Here is a 6,110-nt window from a genome sequence, read left to right as displayed (position 1 = left end):
ACCAACTACTCATTTATCTCTCAACGGATAAATGTTTCAATAACATTTGGGGCACGCAGCTCATCATCTATCAATTTCTCATTTGGAGAAAGTTGATATTGAATCAGAAGGATATATGTCCCCCCCTTCAAGTCTTTTTGCTCACATATTGAGTCTGATAAATTTGTGTAGTCCACACGGTTTATCTTTTTTAGCCTAAACAGAAGCATTAATTGCTTTATTCTTTTACACTACACAGATTTAGCATTTTATATGTTAATTTTCCAAAACATTCATAGATAAGCTATTTTTTAGCTATCGATGATTGAATGGAAGACTTGGTGAGATGAACATCAAAAAGTCTCATATATACAGTACATCCATTGTACTGAGTATATCTGTTATACTCACAGGCCAATCTTTTTATAAGATTGAAAACAATTTCATACGTTAAAATTGGTTGTTATCTTCCCATTCCCTTAATCTGAAAAGATTAAAAAAGTGGATTTGCAAAGATCTACTTACAGTTTCTTGATATGACGTTTTAAACGAAAAATTTCATTCATCTTTTGTATAATGGAATGATTCTCTTTTCATCATAAGGGGGAGTATATGTACTAATGAATGAAATATTCATTTCCGAACATTGTTAAAGGGAATCTGATGTAAAGATCAAGGGGGAGTAACTTCGAAAATGGCAAAAGAAGAAGTGCGACTAAAGATTATTTGTGTGCTACAACGACTGAGAGATTTTGAATGAGAAGATCAATGTTTCAAAAGTTTACTAAAGAAAAGTCTGAAGACTTGTTATCTGAAGATACTTTGAAGATCACATCCTGTACAGTGTTTCTGAAGATTGTTTTTGATCTACATTGTCAAAAGAKAAGATCACMGTGATTCTACATTCGAGGGGGAGAATGCTAGAAGATCTATCTCAACAGATGATTACTTGAAGATTACAAGTTAAAGATTTCTTTTGAAAGAAGACATATTGTGCATAATGTTTCAAAGTTCAAACAAGGACTCAAAGTGCAGAATTTTCTTTCAAGTCTGAATACAAAGGGGGAGAATGTTATGACTGAAAATCAATATTAATTGTATTTGTCTTGAAAGTTAAATATAGTCAATAATTGTAAAAGTCAGCGTGTTTGACTTTTCTTATAGGAGTTTGACTTTAACTTGTCTTTAATAGTTTGACCATATAAATAGAAGTTAGTCTTTGTAATTGTAGAAGAGTGAGCTCATTTGTAAGATTTGATACGTAATGAGAGGTTTGACCATATTGTAAGGATTGACTTTCTCGCTCAATGTTCTTGATGATCTTGAATGTTATATCCTAATCTGCCATTGTTATGAAGCTATATTGAAGATTGATCAGTGATTTTAGGGACTCACACATTACTTAATACACTACAACCTCAAGTCATCGCATCAATTTAATGCAATAAGTTACTATTCATGGGTAATTAAGTGCCACAACTTGAGTTCATCGCATCTGTTGGGTACGACAAGTAGTTGTGTGTGACAAACTTTTGGGTGCGGTAAGAATTTTTAGTTGGATGCGACAAGTTGGTTGATGCGATAAAATATTGTTGACTTTTGGTTTATGAGTTTGTTTTCTGAAATAGTTCAAAGAGTTGGTCTACAATATTTTAAAAGATTAAGAACAATGTCTTCAAAAGAAGCCATGGCAATAGGTTCAGATATGAAACTACCTGTCTTGTTCAGAGGTGACTATTCTCAATGGAAAGATAGGTTTCTCGATTTCAGCAACAAACAATTGCCGGGTGCTCTAATGAGAGAATCTTTAAAGGAAGGAGTAGTAAATGTTATGGACACTATACCTTATTCACCTGATGCAAATCCTCCAATACTAGTACAACAACAAGTGTCAAGGGAGTATGCTTCACTGACTGAAAGAGAAAACATGTGTTCATGCTGATCGGCTGATCAGATTATATATCCTGCAAGGTCTATCATATGATATCTACACCAGCATTGATAGCCACAAACAAAGTGGTAAGACTATGTGGGATCATATTGAAAAGAAGATGATGAGTAGCAATGTTGGTGCTCAGATCAAGGTGACTAATTGCATCGAAGGCTATGAAAACTTTCAAGCCAAAGAAAGTGAGAATAATGTGAAGTTTTCGAGCAATCTACAACCTGAATGGAAGATATTTGGATCTTATATCATTCAAAACAAGTCATTTTCAGAACTGGACATTCTTGTCATATATGAAACACTTCTGCAGAATGAGGAGCTTAAGCCAGAGTACTAGGCATTTTGCAAAAGGATGACGGAAGCCTGTTGTGAAAGACTCGTGATATTACAAGAACAAAATGCTCGTAGCTAAGCAGAAAGAAGATGGAAAGGCACTGAGGGCAGTGGATGATCATTGGTCGCAACTATCCGGAAGTGATGATGAAGATGATGCTGACACGCACATTTACTTCATGGCCAATGACTTAGATGGGCAAAACTTCTAATTTTGAAGGAAAACTTCAAAACGAAAAGAACTTGACTGCTTTTTGGGAAACAAAGAGCAAAAAGAATCACGAGCTGATTGTTAGTCTTCCTTGTGAAAAAGCTCAAAATTTACATTTAGTAAAATCTTTGAAAGATGAAAAAGAAGAGTGTTTGAAAGAAAAAGAAAATTTTCAAAAGACCTTTAATGAGCAAATATCTGATTTATCAGATAAGATGATTCTTTCGAAAAGAGAAACAAATGAGTATGTCTTGATGTATGAAAAGGTATGTAATGAGAACGCAAATTTGATTTTCTAAACTTCAAAATCTTAAAGAAAAATTTCTTAAAAGAGGTCAAATTAATCAAACAATTTTGATGAATAAACCAAAGGCGTTCTTGTATTATAACCTAAAGCAAGCTTGGGATTTGAAAACCCAAGTTACTTAAAAAGGTTGTTTCTCAAGTTCCTACTTTATATAGTACTTGTATATGAAACTTGATCCTAAATTGTTAGGACTGAGAAATCAGTATTAATTGTATTCGTCTTGAAAGTTTATAAATAGTCTATAATTGTAAAAAGTCAGCGTGTTTAACTTTTCTTATAGGTTTGACTTTGACCTTGTCTTTATTAGGTTTACCATATAAATAGTGGTAGTCTTTGTAATTAGTGTAGAGGAGCTTCATTGTAATACGTACATACATAATAGAGGTTTGACCAGTGCTTATAAGTTTGACTTTTCCTCTCAAGAATCATATTGTGTTCTTCATGAAAATCAGATCTGCCATCATTGTTATGAACTTACATGAAGATTGATCAGAGATTTTGGACGCACAATTGGTATCAGAGCTGGAATGTAAGAAATCAGAGATAAAAAGAAATCAGATAAGTTTTTTTTTTTTAAAATTCTGATTTTTTTTGGTGTTCTTCGTGTTCTTGATTTTTTCTTTGTCTTTGATCCGATTTTTTCATAAAATCTTGTGTTTTTGTGTTAAAAATATGATCAAAATGTTCAAAATTGTGTTGTGAATCTTTGTTATTCACAAACTTTTCTGATTTGATCAATCTTTATCAAGATTTAATCGGATTTTTGTGTTTTTAAATTTTTTTCGTGTTCTTAATTTTTTTTTAAATGTCAATGTTTTTGATCCATTTTTTTTTTGTTTTTTGTGTTTTTGATTGCTTTTGATCTGATTTTATAGTTTAGATTGTTTGTTTTTGTTAAACCGGCCAATTTTTTTTAAAGCCCAATTTTTTTTGCCCAATATACATTTGACCGGATAAGAGCCCGCTTACAGCCTCCATCTTCATCATTTCCATCTACACCGCACACCATTCAAGTGGTGTTTCTAAACCGCAGAGCTCTTGTTCTTAAATCGAAGGTATAAGCTTCTTGACCGGATTGTTCACCGGTTGATACTTCTCTTCAATCGATTTCAAGGGTAAACCTCACCATTCAATCGGTATTCATCTACACCGCACACTACTTAAGCGGATTAAAGGTAAACCTTATACAACTTGAGCGGAGATGAGCGGAGAACGAGCGGAGAGGTAAACCGATCAATCTTGATCTGATAGTGTTCGGATTCGTCTAAACAGGTAAGTCTTCCATCTCAGATTGTCCGGTATTCATGTATACCGATCAACCCTTGACCGGAGTAGTGAGCGGTTTTGGTTTTGCTTTAAGCGGAGTTGATCGGTTTAGGACTTAGAATTTGTGCATAGAAGTATTTTGAGCGGACTTCTAATCCGCTTAATTCCTCTTACCCAGATTCCTATATCATTCTCTGTTTTTGATTCAATTTGGGTGTATATTGTTTCTCGATTTGATTTTATTCAACATAATTGTCACTTGAATTCATGCTGTCCGGTTTAGAATGTTCATTCATGCTGTTCGGTTTATCTTCAAGTATTGACAGGTTTGTGATTTGAGGACTGGAACAGAAGATATCTTATACATTGTAGCATTGTATTCTATTTTTTACTTGAGTTTTGGTTTAGTAGCATCAACAACTAGCAGGCTGTATAGTGATTAACAACAGTTTAGTAGGCTGTTTTGTGGAGAAGAAAGTGTTTGCTGTTTTGTTAAACAGGCTTGCTGTCATACTCTAATAATGCCCAGATTTCACAGGTTTAATCAGGAGAAATAGTGTCTGTTGACTCTTGCTAAAACAGCTGTGTGCAGTGTTTAAGCAGGTTTGTATCTGTGTTGGGAGTGTAGTTGTTGGTGTGGAGAAGAAGGTTTCAGCTTAGTCTGTGTTGAGCACTTTGTCCCAGCAACACCAGGTGCCTGATTTAGTATGTGCAGATGCTTGATTTTGTAAGTACAGGTTATGTTTTAACAGAGCCCATACAGATTTGAAGCGTTTATGCCTTTGGTTTTATGTTTTGAGTGTATGTTTTTGAGCTATTAAAATATGTTTTGGAAATATAGTTGTGTACAGGTTCTGTGTGCATACACAGATTCTGATTTAACACACAGTTCTGCTTTGCGTAGTGATTTAACACACATTGGGACTGTTTCTGGTTTGCGTAGAAAGTTTAGTGCAGCAACTATATTTTGACAGCAACTACATTTTGACAGCAACTATTGTGAAAGCATCATCAGCAGTGTGCAGGTTTAAGGCTGTTTTGAAGCTGTTACATAGCTAAACAGCAAGCAGGTTTTGTTTATTCAAAAGCATCTAAACAGCAGCTAAACAGCAGGTCACAGTTTGAAATAGCAGCAATTAGACTGTTTTGACAACAGTTTTGAAGCTGAGATATTACTGGTTCATTGTGAAAAACAGCAGCCGAGGTGAAGTAAACTGTTTAGTATTGAGTTTGAAACAGAAGCAGGTTTGATAGTCAATATTGGTTACATTCCAGCTAAACAGGTACATTGTTTTTTAACTTTGTGCACTATACTAAAACAGTAGCAGCAACAAGTTAATTGCTTGACAGATTTTGAATCAAAAAGATTGACTGTTAAAGGTAATTGATTGATTTTGTTTGGAATAGCAGATTTAATTCTTAAACTGTTGTTGTGTCAGGTAAATCATAATACATTTTGGAAGGTTTTCAAGCATAGCAAGGATTGGTTTTGGACAGTTTAACTGATTTGAAAGCCTGTTGAATTGACTTTACTTTCTGGGATTAAGATCAAGTCACAGCAGCCCAAGTGAAGCAACTGATAAGAGAAGCATACAAGTGGATTTTTGGATAGACTTCAGAGAGCAGATAGATCATTTTTTTTAAAGTGTAATATCTGTATTGTAAAGAGTTGATACTGTTTGATTTGGACTAGATTCAGTGTTTTTGGTCTTGGATCAGTTTGTTTTGGACTTAGACATTATTTTCTTCGGCTTAATTTTGTTGTGTTTTTTATTCTTAGTTTGTTTGTGTCTATATTTTCTTTTGGATCATCGTATATCTGTTTTTGTGTGTGTTTTCATTGTTTGTGTTTTTCTATTCTCTTTGAGCTTAACTGTTAATATTTCTTTTATCTGATTTCACTGCATAGATCCTTAACTGATCAATTTGTTTCTAATGGCAGATATCATAAAGGAGTTGAGAGCTAAGATTGCTGAACTGGAAAAGAACATCGAGAGTTATAAGAAGAAAGAGCAGATGAATGATGAGGTAGTTCATCAACCATGCATTGAACAGATTAATAAGATGAA

The 6,110-nt window shown here is 34.0% G+C and overlaps 1 long non-coding RNA gene across 1 annotated transcript; it reads left to right on the top strand.

The window, feature by feature from the left end:
• Nucleotides 1-3,770: 3,770 nt before the first annotated feature.
• On the top strand, nucleotides 3,771-5,607 carry LOC112504722. Its single transcript, XR_003068253.1, has 3 exons — nucleotides 3,771-4,768; nucleotides 4,985-5,324; nucleotides 5,481-5,607. It is a non-coding gene; the product is annotated as an uncharacterized LOC112504722 (long non-coding RNA).
• Nucleotides 5,608-6,110: the final 503 nt, after the last annotated feature.

Source organism: Cynara cardunculus, unplaced genomic scaffold (assembly GCF_001531365.2).
Source record: "Cynara cardunculus var. scolymus isolate 2C unplaced genomic scaffold, CcrdV1 Un_Scaffold_6630, whole genome shotgun sequence".
Classification (NCBI taxonomy): domain Eukaryota; kingdom Viridiplantae; phylum Streptophyta; class Magnoliopsida; order Asterales; family Asteraceae; genus Cynara; species Cynara cardunculus.
Note: the sequence above shows the minus strand (reverse complement) of the source record. Positions and strands in the feature narration are given on the sequence as shown.